This window comes from Hyalella azteca, unplaced genomic scaffold, assembly GCF_000764305.2.
Source record: "Hyalella azteca isolate HAZT.00-mixed unplaced genomic scaffold, Hazt_2.0.2 contig12444, whole genome shotgun sequence".
NCBI classification, from domain to species: domain Eukaryota; kingdom Metazoa; phylum Arthropoda; class Malacostraca; order Amphipoda; family Hyalellidae; genus Hyalella; species Hyalella azteca.
The window spans coordinates 386,269-411,184 of record NW_025942403.1 but is presented as its reverse complement, the minus strand read 5'-3'; positions in this window follow the sequence as shown (position 1 = coordinate 411,184).

Below are 24,916 nucleotides of genomic sequence, written 5' to 3'. Positions count from 1 at the left end.
CGATGATCCTCGAGGGAGCGATAATGCGGGACTTGAATACAAAGTAAACACAAGGCACCCCGCTTGTCAAATTATCGTCTGTGCTGACAGAAAGAGGAAGTGAGTTCAGTATTAAGTCGCTGTGAATTAGAGTGCAGCCTATAATTGAGATGATGAATCAAGCCAAAACAAGGAGACGACGTCTCAACGAAACCCTGCGTTCGTCTCCAGGGATCGTTGCAAAGGTTCAATTTATCAATTAAGCCGCTGCCGTGGAGCTTATTGCTCCAATTCAGACCATGTAATAGCTCACATGGCTCCATAAAAACGCCCTTGCGGTTAAAATCTAATAAATTGCTGGTCCACGAAGGATGTAAGTCTCAGAGACTAACAATTTATTATAAATACAAGCTTATTTCGGGGCAAGACATTTTTGTTCGTTTATATGTTTAAATATACGTACATGAATGAAACAATGACACTTACTGGTTCTTGGATAAGTCAAAATAAATAGCATTAGCATTATAAAACATCTAGTCGCCTGCTAAGATGTGTATAATTACCGCTGTTATGACAGACCGATAATATTCCTGTATCTCTGCAAATGCCTGTGGAAGAAAATTATTAATTTTGACCAATTGTTCGCTGAAGTGATGGCTCTCTGAACACGACTAACAATCCTTCCAACCGAGTTAGGAACTGGTTGATCTGACCTCTCGAGTTGGTCTCGCCCCAAGATGAAATGTGTGTGTAATTACTGTCTGTACTATTGATATCTTGTGAGTCTTCAATATAATATTTAACAAAGCAGAAATTTGTTATTCAGTAGAATTGAGTGGGTTTGCTTCAGCAATATATTCTTCAACATTTTCGGAGCGTAAATGCATATTTTTCTTTGACTTGCCTTGCAGTAAATTTGCCATTGCATCGTTCATAGAAAGACAAGATTTCTGAATATCTTTATTTTTCTTCTTGAATAATTCGTTCAACTCGGCAAGAACATTCACCATTGGTTTTGAATTGATTAAATTAAATTTAAAAACTAATTTAAATTAAACTAACATTTTCCAAATCAATCGGGTCCAGCAACCGATTCGCGACTACAGAAATACATTACAATTTAATGCAGTCATATTCATTTGTATGTGAGGCATACATTGCAAAGACTCGTAATGTATTCATTCATCAGACGGTACAGGGATGTGGATTTTGTGGGTGCAATCGAATGCGTCACCGCATCGAGGGACTGCGACGCGACGCTGGCAATTCATGGATGATTGACGGGAACACGGCAAGCGATGATAGAAGGGTACGAGACGGCAAGGCAATCCTCTGTCTAAAATGACGGGTAGGGAGGGGACGATCATTACATAGGTGGTGAAACCAAGAAAAAGTTTCTTTGATTGACGGGCAACACGCAGCAATGCGGAGATACGTATAGGAAGGTACGTGATGTTGGAGTTGCCTTTTGTGCGTGTATACGGAGATGGGCACTAAATACTGTAGCTGCGCTCCACGCTACATGGAGCTTGGCACTAAATACTGTAGCTGCGCTCCACGCTACATGGAGCTTGGCACTAAGTACTGCAGCTGCGCTCCCCGCTACATGGAGCTTGGCTCTGAATACTGCAGCTGCGCTCCACGCTACATGGAGCTTGGCTCTAAATACTGCAGCTGCGCTCCACGCTACACGGAGCGGGGCACTAAATACTGTAGCTGCGCTCCACGCTACATGGAGCGGGGCACTAAATACTGTAGCTGCGCTCCACGCTACACGGAGCTGGACACGCACTGAATACTGGTATCTATGGGGAAAGTTAAAAAGAAGTGAAAAATCAAAACAAATATAAATTCCAAAATATAAAAACAAATTGAACTGTCGTGTAAAGTAGAAGGGTAGGAGGAGGTTATACTTTTTCCGTTGCGTTTGCTGGAGGATGATAATATTATCGTTTTATTTTGTTTTCTTAATTGGATATTCCAAGCCTGGGGCTTTGTATATATGGCGGCTATCAAAGCGCGCATCCACAATGCCTTTCGTGTCGGTATTTACCAGGACAAGATATTTTATTTATTTTGGTGAAATCATGGTAGAAAACAGAGGAAGCGGGATGTTAGAGTAAGAATTTCATTTTTTGTTTTGATTCATTAATTTAATTTTTTTCTGAAATTGTAGAATTTGAATTTCCACTACAGCTTTTTACAAAGTGAAAATTTTTTGCCTTCTTTTAACATTACTAGCATGAAAGTTAGCAACAAAATTTGGGGTTATATATGAGTCCGAGTGATGGGATTCGGAATTACGGAATTTGTGGCAACGGGTTTTCCAAATCTCATCTCGTGATTATTTATCCCGTACAGCGCCAGGTTTGAGTGCATACACAAATGAAGAACATTAGAAAATCGTAGGCTAAAAAAATAAATGAGCATTAGACGAAAGATGTTAACAGGCAAGAACAAAGATTTGACGGACACATTTGTCGAATACGTGGTGAGATTGAGCCGGGCCGCTGCTGCAGTAGCACTTTGTTATGGAATATTTCAACGATGATTAATCGTACATCAAGATATTTTGTATACATTACGCATAGATTACTTCCACTTACATAGACTCAAATAAACTTAATGTTGAACTCATCCGTATTTGGCTTGAATTGAGAACGCAAATGAAACTTTTGAAGCTGTTTTGTTGTTAAAATACATAGAATTTTGATCGTGTGGCGAATGTAATTGAGATTCTCTCGGCCTTAAAATGTTTGTTATTAAATTAAAACGTCTTTTTCAAACTCAATGAGAACAAATCGATAAATTTATGTCACTTTTCTCGAGTCCGATCCCATTTAATCAGCCTTTGAAAAAAGAAACTGTTAATAATTTGAGATAATTTGTTAATAGTAATATTAATAATAATAATAATAATAATAAAAAGGCACGACTGTGTACATTCGAAAAAAATTAGCAAAAATGATCGGAAGACGACCAATGTTGCGAGGGTGGGAAAATGTTTAGCAACATCGCAATATGTAAAAATTGTCAATTGCCTCGTGCCTGACGCTGACGCTTACCCGACACAAAATATTCACGTCGTGAGAAACCCGAATCTTGAAATAGGACAGTCAAAGAAATAGTATTTGAAACGAACAAAACTTTGATCTTTTCACACTGCCACTCAGTCCTGAAAAGCCGTTCCCACACACCGCCCTCAAACTGAACACTCGGACCTCAATCTTGCCATGCTTGTAATTTGGTGCTTTCTGTCAGCCTCAGCCATGCACACTTTGAAAGGCTCCGGCGCGTTTCAAATCAGGTTCGCGCGACCAATATGAGCCGCGTTCTCGATCACCGAGTCTACTGCAACAATCTCCTAATTCGTTGCTATATTTCCTCATTCATCTATTATCAGGAGATTGTGATTTTTAATTAATTTCGAAAACATTAATGCTGTAATGCGTGGTATGTTCATATGATTATTGTACTTACTCGTCGGGCGAATAGTAGTGCCAAAGGAACAATATTTCAATTTTTCTGGCTGCGATGTGAACGCGAGTTAAACCATTGGCCGGTCTCCTATGGAGAAGCTCCTGCGGTTCGGCGGTAACCGCATTTTTTTAGGTCCCGTTTGGTCTCTTGGCACCCGAAGAGAACGGAGCTCAAAAGCCGCTGCATTTACCAAGCACGTAAGATTGATTTCAGAACGAGTTTATTACATTAGTTTCACTGGATTCCGCTCGGCTTCTTTAAATGAAATGTTCCCAAGTAAATGAATGAGTCTTACTGCCAACCAATCTAGAATATGTTGATTGTTTTGAGTATTTATAAATGTTATCTAATTTTTTTTAATTCGACTACATTCCTGATTACTATTGTCAGAAAAAAATAGAGTGCTGAAATCCGATGATTTCTTTTGATTCCACACACACGCCTTGACGCGAAGGTTTCCTCATTCGGCACGCGTATTTTATGACGGGCAATTGTGATAAATTTATTACATGGCCCTTCACGAGGTGCAGTTTCTAATCACTATTCAACGGACTGCGCTTAATTATATACTAATATAATATTTATATTATTTAATTATTTAAAATTATTTTATGAAAGCTTGGTAATGCATAATATTGCATTACTAATTTGAAACTCAATTAGCAACGTTATCAATACTTATTAATTAACTATCTTGGAATAAATGTTACAAATGATTCTAATTCACAGAGCAATGATTTTTTGAGTCATGGAAACAAATTAGTAGTTAAAGTAGAAATTAACACTTACAATTTACACAGGGCTTTACGTAATGCCCAGACTATGAGGTCAGTATAACTACAGGAGTCTTTCACACTAACACATTAAAATTGAAATAAATATTAGATATATAACACGACAAAGTAAAGGAAAATTAATTGCACTGCTAAAGAAAGTTAATTCTGAAATATCAATGCAAATAAAACACTAATTTACGATAAATTCTTCGGTACTTTGAATTTTTGCGCAAGTGATGAATATAAGAACTAGGGTTACAATTTACTAACTCATAAGCAGTTGAGTACAAATAAAAAATACTATATTTCTAGTTTAGCAAACAGCTTCTAATGTTCTTGTATTCAATTACTTGGAAACCGTGGACATGAATTCGAGTTCTATGAAACGGCATACCGTCTCATACAGTTCTTTGAAACAACGAAAATGAAAAAAAATCTGTTTAAATGAAAAAGCCTGCTATTCATTTTAGTTGTCCGAAACAATCAGCCAGACCAGAGGACATACGAGAGTCGCGTTCAGAAGTTCTGTGGCTTGCAAAACCTCAGACACGACGGCTGAGAGCAGCCAGATCGCCTTCGATTTGTCAGACGCGACTTCTGGACAAAGACCGCCGGAAGGTCCAAAATATACGAGCATCTGAGCACACTAAGCGCTGCTCATACCAACCGAGTCATTCAGCTGTTCTTTAGCTGAAGCAAAGGCTAACGGAAGCGCCGACACTCCTAATGCCGTCTTAGTGGGCTCGTAAATACATGAAACCAGTTCAAAATCTTCGACAGTTTATTGCCAGCGTTCAGCAGAGCACGCTAATACTAGAAAAAATTTATTAAACGTAATTAACTTTGGTCAGTGAAAGTGTCAAATTTGTGCTGAGGCTTACCCGACACACATTCGTAACAATTAAACTCAAGTAAAAGTAATTCAATATTATTGACCGAATCTTCTTCACTGAATGCGGTGCAGCATGACAATTTGGGAGTGTAATTTTTGCCTAACATTTTGCCTTCTGATCTGCTTGCGTTGCCTCCTTTTTTAAGAAGTGTCATTATTACATTGACATGAAAACTTTATTTAAAAACTATGTCAATAAATATCGACACAGTTTCACTTTGACACATCATATTGACACAAAAATCTAAATTGGATCAGACTGGTCATTTACCAGCCGAAAGAATCCGCTCCTGCAGAACCTATACGTACGAACAGCTGCACGATATCTTCTTGTATATGCAAAGTCCGATAGCTCGATAGTGCCAGCAGAGGTTGCAGCCTTGGCCTACTTTATGGCATTACTGCGTTCGAGAGATTCTTGTTGAGATGTTCTAGTGGAATTCGATTGTCTTCCATTGATTGCTTTAAGATTTGAGAGCCATTGGCTGATTGAGCTCTGCAATCGTCTTGCAGATGGAACTGCTTGAGCGTCGCTTTATCTTGGTAGCTTGGACATGAGAATAAATCTCGGTCATTAAATTTCAAACGTTTACCTGATGTAAAAGCCACCTGCAGTAACAATTCCAAGAAAATTATTGCACGGCTGTTAGTACAAACCTGCCCTTTTTATCCATTTACTGCATGATAATAATTTCAACTTACATTAAGATGTTCAGGAGTAAAATTAAATAATATTAGATCCGCGGTGAGCTTTGCTTAGTGACTTGTAGCCGAGGAAAAATTTACACTCAGACGTTATCTTTGTGCACGAAATCTTCACTTGGAACGCGCTGGCTGGTGTCACCAGAATCTCGTGCGAATATAACTGGGTCCTGGCAGTACTTCCTACTTGTTTTTTATCATTACTAGGAGCTCGTAGCTGTGCATCAGCCACAGGTAGGCATTTTTGCAGAGTACTTCGCCTGCAAGGGACTGATCCGTAGGGTGGAACCCCACAGGGCCAGCACTGGTCACTCTGGAGCGTCGCTGCTGGCTCACTCATTGTGCACCTAACATGCGTGATGGAGGAACAATTTGTTCTGATAACAGTGGACTATTCTGCGTAGCCGCCAGACTCAGGGTGGTAAAGCAACCAAATGGACCACGTTGCTTTCAAGTTACAGCGGACACATCAGCATCGAACTCCTGATGCCGCCGTCGATATCATTTGAGCTCGCCTCCGGGCCATTCATGGAGCCGGAATGCCGATCTTGTCCTTGAACAAATCAAACTTGAAGTTCTAAGTACAACAAATTCCCCTAAAATTTCGGCTTGCTTATAATTTTTACATCTGAAAGTACCAAGTTCTTTTGACTTCTCTGATTGTGTGGGGGAAAAAATTAAATATGAAACCACTATTCTGCATGTGAGATCCCGCATTCATCCAATTTTATCGAAGTCATGCATGTTTTCCTCAATGAATAATGATTAAATCCTCCTCCCCGCTTCTGCAACTCAACCTCAACGTCAGCCCATCTTAAGGCAGCTTTGAAAGAAGCCTAAAGTGTTATTTTCTCATCACCAGCTTCCCTCGTGAACATCGTAACTCTATATAAGAATACAAAGATATGACGTAAAGATAGAGCGAGCTAATGCACATGAATAGATAGACTGTGTTGAGCCGTGTTGGTCAGAGTATGGGGCTATTGAGGGACTCCTGCATGTAGTGATGCCCTGGCTTAATTGTTTGATCAACTTCAGTTCAAACTACGGGGTGTTTGCTCCTGTAAGCCGAGACCTCGACACCATTGAGGGCTCACCTAACTTCCAAAGCTTCGATTCAGCTCGTCTCCTGCATGGTCGTCCGAACCTCATCTTGCTCCGGAGTCTTGCAATGAAATATTCAATATTATTCACGGGGAAGGATAATTGAGTCATTTAGAAGAGATATCTATGCTGAAAGAGATGTTGGGATGAAGAGGAGTGAAACTAATTAGCATCACCGCTTTCGTTAATTTTTCTTATGTACTTATAGTTAGTTTTAGTTAGTAGTTGGTTTTTTTCTTCGCCGTCAAAGTCATGGCTTTTATGTTACTTTGTTGGCTTTTACAAATAATATCATTATTGTCTCACTGACTTCAAAGCTTATAGGTGATTATTTACAGGCTACGAAGTCAAGGTCAATGATTTACGTGGGAACTTTAAAATCTAAATTTGCATGGACAACATACAATGTTAATCGAAGTGAAAATTTTACTTAAGATATATAACATCACTATTTTCAGGTTAAAATAACATTAAAAATTCTCGCATGATAATTTTCTTCCCTATTTACATGTCCACTGTCACAAATCCCTATAAACAATATTACTTGAAACATTTTAGAAGCCCTTTAAAGTCAGGTTACTTTCATAATCTGCGTAGGAATATCATTGATAATAAAATGAGTGTAATGAATACGATAGCAAACCACCTAAAGAATTGATAGTTTATTCCAGTCACCAAGGCTTAATAAATGCCTGCATATTTTCGCATACATATTAAATTACATCACCATCATTGTATTTAATGAATTCAGCCATAAAGCCAAGAAATTGATGATCAAGTTCTCGCGCATAATTTGTATTCACGGCATGTTTACGATAGGACTTAGACCCGCCACGTCTGTCAGTATTTGGTTGCGTGTAGTCGCAACTTTATTTATAGTGAGCAATGGGGCACGTCTGTCTTCATTATAGCTGCTGCAATGAACGCCCACTAGCCGGCCATTCAACGCTTCATCATGAGTGATGTTGCTCTCAGGGATCAGTTAACCGCACGAAAATCTCCAGGGAAATCTATAAATAATGTAAGAATATTAAATATTTTAAGTGATTTTTCCGCTCTTACATAAATTAAGCATATTCTGCTAAAAATTGACTATATAGCTAATAATGGGGATTAATCGAATTTAATCGAAACAAAGTAACAACAAGTTTCTACAAGTTTTGCTTACTGGCTACGTGTGAAATCGAAGAATTAATGTGTCTGTCATAGGTCATATTTCATTACTTATTCTAATGTAAATGAATATGTTCATATTAGTACTTCATTGCACTATAACTCAGTAATGATGAAGGAATTTTGCACCAGATTATCGGGGATTAAATTGTTTAGATCTTACGCTCCCCATCTGTGGGAATTTGAACGTCTGAATGAAATAACGGCAGAGGTGCCGGCTCAGCTCCGTGCGTGTCGATATTCTGCAGGGACGATCTTCATGCATTCCAATAGGCAAGGCTACAACGCGTCTTTGAATCGCCCGATGTATATATCATTGCAGGCTGCAATAGGAAGCTACAGAAGCATTGCCAGAGGAAGCCTGGCAGGCAAGCGTGCATGGGAAGTGCTTCAATCGGTGCACGCCAGATTGAAATTGATATTGAGTCGTTTTGGAGAGAGCATCACGACTTACTTGCAGCAGGATGCGCTCCTATGCATTGCTTATGCCAATTTATGGCCGTTTTCTGCTGACGCGCAGATAAAAAATATTGCGTCTTACAGGACTTGAAGGAATTCAAAGAGCGAGAGCAAAAATGGTCACTAGACGACGCTTTTTGCATCCAGCGAAGAGCATATCGCAGTGAACTAATAGAAACATTATTAGTTATCACTCACTGCTAACTCTAAAAGCCACTATAGATTGTTGTGTAAAACATTTACATAAATAGTTACAATGTTGATTCAAAGCTAAAACTACCATACTTCTAACAACCTGCATACTCTTTAACATCACAAAACGTTTCAGCATTTATAAACTTTCATGTTATAGGCCACTTGTTAGTTGAAATCGTTACTTTACTAACCAGAGTTTTCATCTTGCTCATGCCACCTTATATACCATGTGCGTTGATGAGCGATCGAGATTATGTTTGAAATTGGAAATTAGTTCCTACTAAATACTCGTTAGAAGTCAACGGAACACAGCTAATGATTATTTCGATACAGTTAGTATCTAATTTGGTTTTGATGGTTTTCAGGATTAACAACTAAATAATAGGGTAATGTTTGTTCAACGGTTCGTCTCATGTTTGTTCAAAATACTGGCTATGCCTAAATTGTCCACTGTTCCGTAGGTATTTTTATTTTCCAAACGCATAGGATTTTCCAAACACATGAGCTGGAAACGTCCAAAAGCTCACTCAGAGCCGTAGATCAGACGAACGGGCGGGTTTCATCATCTGAAGCAAAAATGATCGATGATCTTCGATGAACTCTGATATCGCGTCTAGAACAATAGACCAGTTTTTTCATGGGGTCCATCTATTGAAGATCAGTCTGCTGATTCTTCCTGTGCGATGCTTTTCGAGTTCGCATTTGTTCTGGTCAAATAACTGAACATCTCGATTCCTGATCTATGTTGGACTCAAGCCTTCGATGACGAGTCAATTGAGATTTAGCGTCTAGAAATGCTCGAGTTTTGGTGAATTGGAAAGTCCCTGGCCGTTGGCACGGCACAAGTTTGTTGAGGGATATTTGCACTGATCCACCGTAAGAGATTTGAAAACATTCCGTTAATTTTACAATCAAAATTCGAAACGAAATTAAAGATTTGCTGAAATTTCGATACATTTGTATGAAATATTTAGTGTCATTGCAGTTGTAACGACTCGTAACATGTAAAATCACGCTCTCTTGCACGCTGAGTGACATTTTCTTATAAAAGGCGCCGTGTTCATCATGATTTCTGTGGGTGAAGCGCATGTGTGTGGCCTGACAAGACAATATCGCAGACACATCGAGATTGCCTCGGAAACTTCATGTCCCTAAAACCAACGCTGGCTTTGCTTAGTAATTTTATGCTTGGGAGACGCTTATTTGTGCTCCGTCGCGGCCAGACGCACGCGCTTGTGAAAGCTGCCATTGATCATTACATCTCTTGCATGCAGCCAGGAATTTACATTTTTTACGGGGCATCTAACAACAAAAAACTGGCGTCAATATTTCCTTAAGTCTCATTATGTGCGCATTCATAAGCAATCTTCTCCTAGATTATGGCAATGGCTCGAACGGACGCACCGGCGACGCAATTATTCATTTAAATAAGGGGTAATTGTCTGAAGATTATTGGGTGGTTACCAAAGAACAAGCAAGTCGATTGATTAACTGACCCGTCGATGATGCAGTTATCGTAAATCTGGTCGTTGAACTTGCGCTAAATGAGATTCCAAATTTATGGGCGTCAGACTCTCAGACCAAATTACGAGCTCTTAACTCTCAAAACTTCAATAATTCGGTTTGCAGTTAAATATAAATTGCACGTTTTGGCCGGTTACATCTTGAAATACTTGTATTCATTTACTCGTAGGAAAATGTTAGGTCGACAAACCTTCTAAATAATATCATATACAGTTGTAACAGAAAGGCAAATAATTATTTAATTATAGGTCCCTCGAAGGCCTAGGATGTATACGGAAGAGGTTCAATTAGCATGGCTGCAAAGATTGCCATTATAACAATCACCACGTGCGCGGACTTCTCTTCTATCTCTTACAATTGATTACAAATTACTATATAAATAGTGTTATACCTATAGGGAACTTCTTGGTCCAGCAATCTTTTAAATTAATTAAGGGGTGTTTTTATAGATTGTGTAATCCAGAACCTGCACGTCTCATTATTTTTAATTAACTAATAACGCTCTAAATATGAAATTCAAAATTATATCAATATTTCACGAGAAAAAATTTTGCACAGATAAGCACGACTATTATTTTTTCCTTCTTTCTAATACAGTACAAATTGTCAGCACAAAACATTCCCATTCTAAAGTATAAAAAGTGCTTGAAATTGCGATGCACAATTTATTTGTCTCTGTGTACATAATGAGGAGGATCAAAGCGAAACGTCCAGGCTATACTAATAAAGCATCGAAGCCCACACTCATTATCTATGTCAGTTGTCGATAGCTTAGAATTAAAACACTAATTATTTATAGCGAATTGCTGCATGCTGTGATTTCAATACGTGTTTAGTTCAGTTATGATGCATTTACTATGTTGGGTACAATGAACGCGGTCAGGCGTGGGGGAAAATTGAGACTTGGAAATTTAATCGAAGTGAACAACTCCGTGGATTATAATTCGGATCTCGGACCTCCCGAGCAGCCATTCTTAGAATATTTTGGCTTTGAGTTTTCGTTGAGTTGGCATCTTATTAATATCGCCTGGCGCCCCCGACGAACTATGTCGTATCCACGCAGCCATGTCCCTTGCATAGCATGGATTGAAACTAAGACATACACATACGTACATGAAAGACCTGATACTCTATACATTGAAACTGAATCCCAGGAACTTAAAACAATCAGTCATCAACAAAATCCAGATTTTAGAAATAATACGCATAGGCATTGAACAAAATGTATTTCGTTGAGTTGTTCGTGAATGCAGGCTTGTTTATGTATAAATTAAACTTGGCTGAGAGACCTTGGTTTATGGGTAGCATGCCGCTGTATTTCAGAGGACCTGCATGCTTAGGCACATTCCTCGCCGACACATTCAAATTAGACTGTGTCCGCTGCCGCAAAAATATAGATACAAGCTAAAAAACAAAGCCATTACAGCGTGAAAAATTTTGCTGCATAATTTAAATGCATGTGGCAGATGAAAGTTTCACTCAGAGTTGGAGTTGTAAAAGATTACCGAATTTGATTTGATTTCAGGTAGAGCGCATTCAGAAATAATTTAAAGACTCGACGAATCGTGTGTACGAATCGTTTCAATACACGATATCACCGTTCAACCCGACGAATCGTGTGTATATATTTTATGTGAAATGACACGATAAAAACGTGGAGGAAAAATAAAATTCTTGTGCGCCAGATAAAACGAACTACACTCCTCGCAAACATGATTACTAGATATTTGCTCAAAAATAGAACTGGCGGGTGAATGTGAGCAGAATACCGTGAACTGTAATAAAAATTAGGGTAAATAGGGAACGAATGCGTTGGCAAATAAATGAGTCTGTCCACAGAACGAAGAGCGTGGATCTTCAGAACAAATGAATGCATAGAAAACGCAATGCGTGCAGCTAGAAGAAGAATATATGCATCGAGAAAACGGAGCACCAGACTAGACGACAGCGAGGTTTGCCTACATTTATAATGAAGAATACGCGCAGGAGGTTTGCGTACGTATATATATTGAAGGATACATGCATGCATTATAATTTTAAGGATGCTCGGCCGTCACCAAACGCCTGCTGTGCGCAAGTCGTTCCCTCTAATAAGCCTTCAACATCAGAGCTCATGCAAATTATTGAACAAGACTTTACTCTTCCTGCCGGCAAACTGGAGTCGACGGGGCTGCTCCGTGCACATGTGTTTTAATGCAAGCATTTTCGTGCTTCATATATGCACGATGAGACTTGAGTTTGAACAGTTCCAAGTTCGAACATAGATTTAAATTTACTATTTTATTTTTCCTGTGCATTTCTCGACGAGCCATTTGTAAGTTTTTAGTATCCTAAAGAAGTTGACATGCCGAGGGATGTCAAACATCCCTCAACAGTTTAATTTAAACGTTTGCAAGTTTAAATCAGTTATTGTCATTGCTGAACGCCATTCAATACGAGTGCTTTCCATACAAACTCTACAGATATTCACAATGCACGTATTGATGATGGATTCGTCGGTTTTGAAAATGTAATCGCTAAACTTTTATTGCGGAAAAAACTTGAAACTTTTAAAATTCGAATTCCACAAAAGGAATTGCTCATTCAAATCATATATTCACAATGAAATTTTCGCGAGAATGTTGCTGTGGTGAATTATTTACTCTTGAATTTCTGGACGTAATCGCGTTTTTTATTGCTCTCAAACTTCTTATTATGTTGAGGCGAGAGGAAAGTTGCGAAGAAGCAGCAATTGCGTTTTAGGTTGGGGATGCGACGCATGGTATCGAGGGGCCGTGCAATGTTAGAACTTGAGTTTAGCTGAGTCAACCAAAGTCGTAAAAGTTTGCTGCTGCGGAAGGACCGACCATACCGACCGATCAGGACGGTATGACTGAAATTCTTTCCTTGAGTCAGAAAGCGACCAAGACGAAAGTTATAGTGAAACATGCCACTCTACATGTAATTTTCATACTTTCGTACAGGAAAGAACAAGATTTGCTAGTGGAAATCCCGGGAACGAAAATACTCTTTACACAACATTAAAATTTGAACGACAAGCTATTTAAATTTGCAAATAAATTACTGACATGAATCATATTAATTCTTAATGATATCGATGTAATATTAAAAAAATATAACTCGGTACTCACTGCAGTGAGTGACAGCTAGAGAGCGCATTTTCTCGTCGACGAAAACTTGAGGTCACCGACAGACGGACAGACGGACAGACGGACGGACAGACAGACTGACGGACATGGCGAGCACAATAGTGCATTTTTTCCATAAATGAGAAAATGCGCTAAAAATTAACAGTGCCACAAATGGATTTTTAGTGATTATTTATGAAAAATAGAATTTTGGACATGATGGATGGATCTCTTCCCGCACATTTTTCCATTGTAGTTATCCCAGTACCATGTTGAATGAGACATTTTAATAAATGACTCCATTTGCATTTTGTTTCCCAAGATATGCCGCAGCGGAAACTTTTCAGTTCTCAACGTCTACATTGAATAAGACATCGCAGTTCTAATAATCTGAAACCTGTCTATATGTCCAATACTTTATCTAAGCCTTCTGTATTAACAGCAACTATTTGTTGTGGTATCAAGAAGGATAAATTTGAAGTAAAGTCAGTCGAGTGACCCCCACGAGCGAGGCCATTCACATCAAGCACGGCCACAGCCATAAACCTCGCAAGAATCTGATCATTATTATTGCAAGAGGATATCAAGGCTATACGCTTGATCTTCGTCATCTGTGCACTAATGAAAATTATTAATTACTTTTGATCTAGAATAGTACTCTGTTTTGCTCTAATTTTGTCTGATATTTTGTAATATATGATTATTGCTAACCATGTGTTGTGAAAATTCCATATTACTAAGATGAGACATTTTCTGAAGAACTGGTTGAGATACTAATCGTTTGACTGAATTATTGCAGCACACTTTGCAACAATTGGTGTTTCATTCAATCAGCTATAGTTGATAATAGAAAAAATATAACTCAGTACTCACTGCAGTGAGTGACAGAGAGCGCATTTTCTCGTCGACGAAAACGTGAAGTCATGGACAGACGGACGGTCAGACAGACGGACGGTCAGACAGACGGACGGTCAGACAGACGGACAGACAGACAGACGGACATGACGAGCACTATAGGGTATTTTTCAATAAATGAGAAAATGCGGTTAAAAGTATCCCGAAAAAAATAATATACCATCGCCATCACCCACCCTCCTGCGGAACTTTAAAACTTTCATAAGCTGCATAACAAATTTATCTTAAAAATTGTAATACTTTATTTTCTATTATTAAGAACTGCTTAAAGTTAGTAAACTGACAGGATTAATTCTTTTGAAAAGTATCCCAGAAATATTTCCGTTCAAAATAAATTATTTGCAGCGAAGAAAAATTATTGAAATTTGAACTTTTCAGAACTCAAATGGCAGGCTATAGAAAGAGTAAGCGATAACCGAGACGAAAACTTTCTGGCTGAACTATATACATACAGCGATGAGATGATAACCTTGCTGCATTTCGAGACGAAGTCATATTGTGACCGGCATAATCAAACTATTCGTTTGATACAAGTAACGTAATCGGCCGTTGCATTGGACGGCCTCGTTATTTGATAACAAGCGAAGAACTGCTTTACTACAATAATTAAGGCATCGTCGTCTGCTAAAACATGGTCGCAACATGTCAAAACTCCGCCATCGTCATCCACAACTAAGCTTTTCATTACTGTGAGGAATAAGTATTTTTAAATAAATACGAATAATAAGTTTCTTTGACCTTGTCCAAAGAATGAATATCTTCGAATTACTGTGATGAACACGTGTCTCTGAATTAATGTGGAGAATAAGTGTCTGCCAACATGTCACCGTCTACTGCTCAGTTTCGTCGATTAATCGCGTCACATGGAAAATTCTTCTGTAAAATATCTCTGTTGCACAGTTTCGTCGTTCGCTGCGAAGTCCTCGTCGCAGCAGAACACCGTCGTCTGCAGAGCAGCATTGTCGCCTGCTGAACCACATCGTCGTTTGCTATTCTTTATTCTCGGTGGCAGTGAGATTTTCTGCCCGAACTCCACCAGTCACCTCCAGGACCGACGGATTTGTGCGTACGTACCACGTGAAAGAGGCGTCCTCAGTACCTGAGATGCCTGGCTTGATGTGTCGCTCCGTGGGGCGCTTGGATTGTTTTCACTCCAACAGCTTCCCGCTGTTCTAGACAATTTTCAGCCGTCATAAGCACTGCTTCTATTCAGCCTCGCATGAGGCACATGCCTCTGAGTTTCGTCTCATTTAATCGTTGTATATGTACAATGTTATAGGTACCAAGAGAAATTTTTTTATAAAACTACGTTACATGAAATGGTTTGCTTATTTTCGGCTGATAATAGAGGCTTTAAAGTGGTTCATAATTACAAAAAAATCGCACCGTTCCCGAAAACAGGTGAATGTTGAAGTTTTAATTGACAGCGAGAAATTTTTCGTCGAATTACTCAGAAACGTAAATTTGTGCAGAATATCTCGAAAACCGGTCTCCATTGAAGTGAAATGAGGCTTAGGAGCTTTAATTCAGCAACATATCTTCTGTCAAGACAACTTTAACGCAAAAACAGTGAAAGGCTTTCTAACAAAGTAGGAAATGAAAATAAAATTGATTAGTTGGCGATATTTGCAACTTGAGCAGCGGGGAAAGGATGAGGTTTTGGGATTCAGTCTGCTCGCACTAAGCACTTGTTTAAGTTCTCTTCCTATGCCAGCCGAACGCTTCCGTGCAGAGGCTAAGTGAGCCCTGAGCTGCAAAGGCTTCGATGCAAATCCCCATCCGACTTTATGTTCATGCATCCGAAAAAATACTTTTTGGGAAAAAATGTTGTGGCATCGAGTCTTAGTGGAGCCACGGATGCACTTAAAGCAATGGGAAGACTGGTTCGTTCTTGCGCTTGTGTGGCATGCAGCTCGGGCGAGAAAAAGCTAGACCCCAATGAAAGGGGGAATTTTTGAGGGGAAGTGAAGAGGGTGTAATTGCGTGGCGCAGCTAGAGAGCCCCAGCGCTATGTTGCTCACAGGAATCCTTGTAAAAACCTTCACGTTATATTGGGGCACGCATTTGTATGCAACGAAGACGCAGCCCTGTGGTGCTATCGAACTTTTTATGAAGTAATTGCCTGCGCCATTTGATATCTGAAAGAAATGGTAGTTTTACAAGCGAATAATCCGTGCGGGCGCAGCCGAAGCTATTCTGTTGAACCATTTTAGGCAAAGTTTTTATTTACTCGTATTCTATAATACGAAACAGAATGCAAGTTTCCCACTGTGATTAATAAAATGCAGCTCAGTTGCCTACAATCAATTAGGATTGCGTTAGTTGCCCCATAGGGTAAATGATCGAAATTTATAACCTGATTTCCCTGAACGCCACTGTCTATAAAAGTTAGTGAAGTGAAAATACGACCCGATACTCCATTTTATAGCATATATAATGAACTTAAGTTCTTCATTTAAAACAAATTTAATTTGATTCTGTCTACAAGTACAAGATATTAAACAAATCTATGTAGCACAAGAAATTTTCACCAACATAAAACGAAATTAAAATCAATTCAACTTAAATTAATGCATGGAGGTTACTTCAAGATAAATTTGTGAAATTGCCTATTAATATACAACAAATAATAATTCGCGCCTATCTTGTCTTCTAATCAATAAATTTCGTGAATTAAAAACAAGCTATAAAAGACTTTAAATACGCTATAATACGCAGTGCCGGGGTGCCGTGGTCATCCATCGCCAGGACCGGCAATTTCGTCCTCCGAGCTCGATTAACTCAAATGGCCTCCCGTAATGGCAGTGCCATTATGGCTTGTATCAGTTCATTCAAGTTTTTGTCCGATTTTTGAAACGGTTTCCTGATTTGTAGTTTTAGTATAGAGGATGTCAATGAGCAGATTTATTGTGAAATTTTTGTTAGGACTATTATTCATCTAGTGATGTTTGAATTTTATTATCATTTAATAAATTTCAATTTATTCGTTCTAGAAATATTTAGTATTGCTTAATAAAAGTTTGATGGGTTTTGATTAAATCATGGAAAAATTCTGGTTCACCACTATTATATTCGAAGAAATAGGAACAAAGTAGAAAGATTCGCAAAGTCTTAATTTTGGAAACTTTCCAACCAGTAACTATACTTAACTGGTATAGTATAACTTTAAGTAACAGAATATCTGTCATTCGTATCCTTTTATATTTAAGGGCCTCTAGGTTTTGTTTGTAACGAAAAATTCACACTGCACAACAATTGATCTATACATGTACACCTTCCTATTTATCAATAACACTCTCCAGCTGTAACTCAAAAATTCAAATTGGCAATAGAAGCAAGTTTTGAAATTATTCAACAAATGAATATATTCTCCTTATAACGCAGCATCAACCTGATAGGAAAGTAAATTTATCGACGTTAGATTACACGAACATAATTCTACGAAAGTTGCCATACTCTGTGTTAAGTTTTATTTTACAATTTACATTAGCAATTATATATTTTGATCATAACGTTTACATCCAAGTATTGGTTGTCGTGTAGAGCGGAATTATTTCGGGGGAAATATTTATTATTTACATATTGTTTTTCTCAACGAAATTTTTAAATTCGTTTTGTATCCCGGTGCGATATCCTCGATTTGTTTGAAGGATCAGGTTGCGATCGCTGCAATATTCTTTACGATTTGCACTGGAGGGGAAGCTCGTCGGTCCAACTCATCCCATTGCAAGTGAGATTTTTTTGCACCTGTGCCAGTTTGCTTGCAATTGCTTTGGAACGGACGGAATTTTCTCCAATGACCGAATCGGTCGAAGTCGTTCAATGAATTGGGTCTGAATTGATCTCAGAGGAAGTGATTAATTTCTAGTCAATTTTGAAAAATTTCATTGAGCTAAGATTTATTTTTTTTTGTTCAACTTATTCCATAATAAACTTGAGAATAATATACTATAAAAATAGCGCATTTTCTCTTCATAGAAAAAATGCACTATTGTGCATTTTTTTACACTAGCTCATATTTTTAATGCTCAATGGTCAAGAATATTAATGCTGAATTTTGACTACATTTTATTTGCTTCTCAACAAAATTGCTGTACACAAAAATTTCGAGCATGAGGTTGTAGGTGTAAAAAATGATTCAGCATCTGGATTAATCTTGTCAGAGGAAGTGCTAAAACTTTTACGCGCAACTTTTGTGACGACTGAGATTATAAAATCAAGCGAGATGATGAGATTCGTTGAATAGTATTGCTTCACATGCAGGCGGCTCACTCAAGAGGGCTGTAATTCATTAAATTTATTCATGCAGTCGCCAGGAACGGCGCATGAATGTCCAGATTTATGATGTCTCAGAAACTCACGAGAGACAGACGGCCGCGAGAAAACTCGTTGCTGCAAGGGCGACATGCTTGCATTGAGGGCCTTGCTTGCTCCGCATCGCTGCTGCTCTGGGTCGCAATGTTGCCTCTGATGTTTGGTCTAATTAAATATTCTGTCCGAATATTGTCTCTGATTTGAATAAATTGGCCTGAGGTTGAACTAACTCCCCAAAAATTAAGACGGTAAATTGAAAGCTGATGCGAGATAATTCAATCATGCAAGTGTCAGATTTCGATGTATGATTCAATTAGTTCAAAGGTAAAGCGTTGACATCTAAATAGACTCTTATTATCACGATATTTTGGTAAAAATGCAATCCGGTTAACGCATCGAGATAGGATTTTTCTAATTGGTGTTTCACCTCCTAAAATTTTAATAATGGCATTGAAATTTAATTTTTTTTTAGCGCATTTTCTTATTTATGGAAAAAATGCGCTATAGTGCTCGTCATGTCCGCCCGTCTGTCTGTCCGTGACTTCACGTTTTCGTCGACGACAAAATTCGCCCTGTCACTCAATGCAGTGAGTACTGAGTTATATTCGTTAATAATTATTCGCATCGTAATTTAGTTACTGTTCCTTCATGTAAAAATAAATTTTTCGATAACCACATGAGCAATTAATCAAAATTTATTTTGATAAACGGACTTTTTAGATCATCTTTGGTCATGGCTATATGGTCACACAACAGATATCCTCTGAAGCGTCTTCAAAATGCATAACTTCGATAATATTCGCTGAGGAAGCAGGAAAGGTTTCCTTATGATTTTTATAGCGCAATAATCGGAAGCCATAATTAAAGGTCACGACTGTAAAATACGAAGAAGAATAGCTCCGGCCGAAGACGCTGCAGGATTTTCTGGGCGATTTAGAGTAAAATTAGAATATGCGAGAATAATAGAGCAAGCGATCATTTTAATAGTTGCCTGCTTATCATATAAGATAAATGGATGCCGAGCATCGCCAGCGGTGCTTGCCATGCGCAGAAAGCTTGGTCGCAGCCTACAGTATATTGTACGTACAAGCCTGCCATTGTGAATGCCCTATTTATTGATGAAAGATTTTTTCGCATATATATAAGACGTTGTATTAGTTTTACTACGTTATAAGACAATGTATCAGGTCCAGGTATTATGAGTTATCATCAAAATACCAGTAAGTCAATCTAAGTAAATTGCAAGGAAATTGAACATAAAGTAAGGAAAACTCGACGTAAACTATGGGCAGTCTTGGTAGAGTTTTCGAGTTGGTCGAACTGGTCATCTGCTTACGTTTTATATTTCTTTCATTAAATTTAGATTATTTAATTGCATTATTTTTCTTGACAAAAATATCACCATTTTATTAGAGAGACGCAAATACATTATTTGTGAATTTTGTTTCTGGATAGTGGCTTGTCCAACAACACATCAGCTGAGGACTTCTAAAGCTTGGAGAATTTTTTGGTTGCCAACATTTCATACTTCACGTATAAATGATTAACTCCGCATATCTTGCTTGCAAAATGGAATTAGAGTACTTTTTTGCGTGAAAGTCCTAAAATTGGTACATTTACACTTTCATTTGGAGGCTGATTCCTACAATTTCTCTTTGGCCAAATACTGTGATCCTATACCATAGCGTATCTAGAAGAAATTATTTACAAAGTTGACACTGCTCCATATAGTTGAAATTTTTGATCGTCTTCTCTATTGTTTGACGAATTCCAACGTATGAATACAATTATGACAGAAAAATTTCATGACGAAGTGCAATATTCAGTAAGAAATATTCAGTAAAATATTCAACTACGCTTTGTGGGAAAGCTTACGCAATGCCTTTCTCGATAATGTATACCCGCTGTAGTGTTTTTCTTTCATAATGTCTTTCAATCTGATATACGAGAGATGAAATTTCAAGTCTCCCATCTTTAATTTGCCCATCCAGGATTTTGCTCACCAAAAAATCCTGATTGCGTCTAACGACGCCTGAGCTTTACTTTTTCTTGATTGGAGCTTCGATTACGGCTTCCGACATGCGTTTCCGGGAAGGGTTTTGCACCGGCATCATGACTTGATTCTGGCGAACGGCGCTTCCAGGCTTGTTCATTAGTTTGAACTTTCACTTGAACCTGACTTCTCATATGTTTTTACATGGAGTATTATAAATGGTCAATAATAAAATGTTAGATTTCAATTTTGATCACATTTCCAAATTATTCGTTTTTTAGAATGCTGTCATAAGTCACAAAAAATGATGGGAATTCTGCAATTATTTTGAAGAAATTGAGCAAGCAATTAAATTAAGGAAAAAATTGTAAATTGGCGACCACAGTGACAATTATTTCTCAAGTTGGTTGGACGGTATCGAAATGCTGCAGAAATTGGGAATATGTCCAAAAACGGAAATATGTCCAGTATTTCTGAATATGTTTAACTGTTACTTAAAAAACGAACTTCAAATGTATGGTAACATGCAACTTAATTCGATATTTTGTTGAAAAAAGTAGAAAAAATTCTTTATTGCATTTACAACAAATCTCAGCCTGATCATATTAGGTTAGGCCTCGTTGCATCCTTTGTCCCAAGGAGAGCAGGATTTTGCTTCCCTCATTAGGGATTTTACGAGCGCATAACAGGGTCGCTCAAACTAAAAATCCTGCCATGTCGGTTTTCTGCACGACGATAAATTTTATTCTGCTCTAAAAGCGATATCAAAAGCACAGGCCATAATATGCGCTATAAAAAATTATACCTAGAGAGATAATTTAAAATTTTTTGACGTTTTACATTACAAATTATGAAAATATCCTGCAAGATGACCTTCTGCATCATTATTTCCTAATCCCGTCACAACTTATATGAGATTCTGGAAGAAGTTATCAATATATAGACAAGATATTATGAAAATGTTAATGAATATGAATAAAGGCAAAGAGTAATGGCTAACCCCTATAGTATATGCATCCATCTTGCTATGTCTAAAGCGGTTGACTTTGACGCGAACCAACCCATCTTTTCATCCATCATAGTTCGTCTAAAGAGGATGACTTTGACGTGTACAAACCCTACGCTGGGAATTTGTTATTAATACACGACGATCAACGACGATCGCGCGTATGATCGATTGATCCAAACGTGATCATTTTTTTCCGATGATCGCGCGGTCCGTACAACGCCCTTCGCTATCCCTGAATTCCGGAGTATATACGTAGCTGCGAGGTATCGGTTTTGGTATAACTTTCGTGACTGAAGATAACTTGGATGCTGGTGTACTTATCTTAATGCTGCTATACTTATCGTAAAATGTATCTCTCGTGTAATAAATTATTTGCAAAACTACACGACTTCCATGGAAGCTCTTTATATAAAGTCATAGTCTTCGTGAAAGGGATCATAATAGGTGTAAGATTGCAGTCACGTTTGAATTAAATTGTTTCGTCTTATGAGTCAATACTAAATTATCAGCCCTGACGTAATGCAAAAGACAAGATTTTACTTTTTAAAGCGGGACAGTTATTGGCCGTGCATCGGTCGTGCTAAGTAGCAATGTTTTTTTAGATGGTCGCTGAGGATAGATGCGTCTGTCCCACAGTCCTAAACCAACAACTCGACGCCAGTGAACTGCCTCTGTTCCAGCCAACCGCTTTGAGAGGTTTTAGAGCACGGTTGCCGAGGAACAAATATTTATCCAAGAGTTCATTACTTGATCCTTTCCCCGCTATTAAACTACACACTACACCAGCTATACGAAGGCTCTAGTTCAACCGAGTCTTGCTATAGCTTCCCTCTGCCATTACTGCGGCGGTTAGTAAGACATATGTCAGCATTTTAGAAGCAGGCAACTGTCAAAATATGCGCCCGTACTCGCTCTTTGTACCGAGAAAAATAAGCTGCCTGGCCGCATAATACACTTATGAGTTGTGGAATGTCGGGACAATGCATAACATCCATGGATATGGCATAATTCCGAAGCGAGACGAAGTTCGTTGAGGTTCATTTGTTTGTGCATTTTATTTCAGATCGATTGTGTTTTCATTTTTTGCTCATTCAATACTCCATTCAGAGCTACAGCCAACATAATTTAGACTTCTCGTTATTCTCAATAATTCAAACTCCACGCAGAATGTTAAGGTTCCGCGTCGCATGACAAAATAAACTCGATTTTTCTTTTGTTTATGATCAACGTTCTGCAGGCCCCACAGTGTTGTCCCCTATTCGAGGATTTTAGCAATTGAACGCGGTTCCCACGACGTAAGTCAGTCCTGCTGCGCACGTAAACCCGGCAACGTAAACAAAGCCAACAATTTGTTTCAAACACAAGTATTTTTCCGTTGATCTCTAATGACGGAGCGACCCTTATAAGCTCAAACGAAACATCATCGTGGCCTGCGACTCGGTGCGATTATTTTGTGAAGGTTCACGCGGAGAATGATCGTCCAGACTCAAGCATCACGGTTCTGTTTCATTTAACAGGCGTGATACACGACTTAGGACCAGCTGTATGAACCCACCGAGAAGTTTCCTCCACAGAAACAATGACAGGCGGCGACATATACGCCGTCAACAACGAGATTCATGCAACCAAACTGTTATTCAACGAAGAAAGGCTTTGTTGATGATAAACAATTAAAAGAGACTATAGGATGGAGACAAGGTATGAAAGCCAAACATTTAGGTTGCGATTCTGCATGAATTCTGCAGGGTCGTAGCGCCGTATAGGTTGCAGCATTGGCCCTCAAATGGGCTGTCATCCGACAGGAGAAGCTGCAAGATTGCGTCGGAGGCTCGTGAAGCCTGAAATGACTGCGCCAAGGCACGATAATTATCGATCAGCAATGGAGTGTTGCGCTTCGTAATTGCGCTGTCGCCATTGCCTTTCACTCTCGCCGCGAAACTGTTCTCCAAAACATGCAATTAGGAACGTGTTTGTATCCACAAGACGCATCCCATTGCATGCCTCTCCTTCTTGACGAATGGCGAAGCAACAAAGTGAAGAAACGGAACTTTTCTATTCTTCAATATCACAAACAGATTTTTCCTACATTGTTTCTTGATTTGATAATAAAGATAATAATTAGGCTTGCTTTTAACAATTTTCATCATGATGCAAAATTGAGACCTATATGAATCAGCCATCCATCTCTGTATGACACTGCAGTACAGTTAATGTGAAGAGATTAGAAAGATGAGCCAGGTTTGCTGCTACGTATTTTCCACTGGAACCTGCAGGTGAAAGAACGAAGCTCTGAGCCACAGTCGTGTTGCTGGGAGGTTTAACGGACAAAGACACTCATCACGCAATGCAAAACCAAAAGCCTGACGATGCAGACTTCTGTACACAATGAGAACGTCAGGGAAGTAGCTACACCACGGACGTATATCGCACAATGAAAGATGAAAACAAGTAAAGCAGTTCGTTATAAGGTATTGTAGTCAAAACATCTTTCCATTGATTGATCGAAAGACTCTATTTTGCTTGCGATTAAATTGAAAACGTTCATTTCATGATGAAGCAAAATTCTTGGTTCTTTGGTTGAATCTGCATCCAAAGGTTGAATGGATTTTCCAATTTTCGTGAATTGCCGACAGAGCAGAAAGTTTTTCCATTCCATTTGCTAATTCAATCAGTCTGCGCCGATTTTGATTTCTGTTAATTCATGAATCGTTACTGACTCCTAATCGAACATCACGCTGAGGGTAAAAATCTGCTGTTTTTTTCTCGCTGGGAATGTGACAAATTTCGATTCGTTCTTTCTGAAAAATAATCACCGCTTTGCCCAAAGGCAAATGTCACGACTGCAGAGCGAGTTTTCTTTCTCCGAATTCCAAGTTCATGAAGTGATCTTGAGGTCGATCTAATTTTTTAGTCCCATTATACGACAAGGTAACGGATTGGACGAAAAATTTCGAAATCGAAAAATTAAAAAATCAGCGTTATTATCTGACTGCGCGAGTCTTCACAGAAGAAATGCGAAATTGAAAAGAGAGAGAAATAAATGCGTAACCATTAAAAAGTAGACATTTATTTTATTTATTATCGTGCAAAGTTAGAGATTTACGCACTTTTTTTATAATGTTTAACTATGTGAAACATTAAGAGATAACAAAGTATAAAATGGTCTAAAATGCACTGCTAATAGTTCATAAGAATACACATATCAAATGCAGTGTAAATCTACAAAGGCTCTCGTGATGATTTCCATTTTCAGGAAACATTATATGAAGCAGA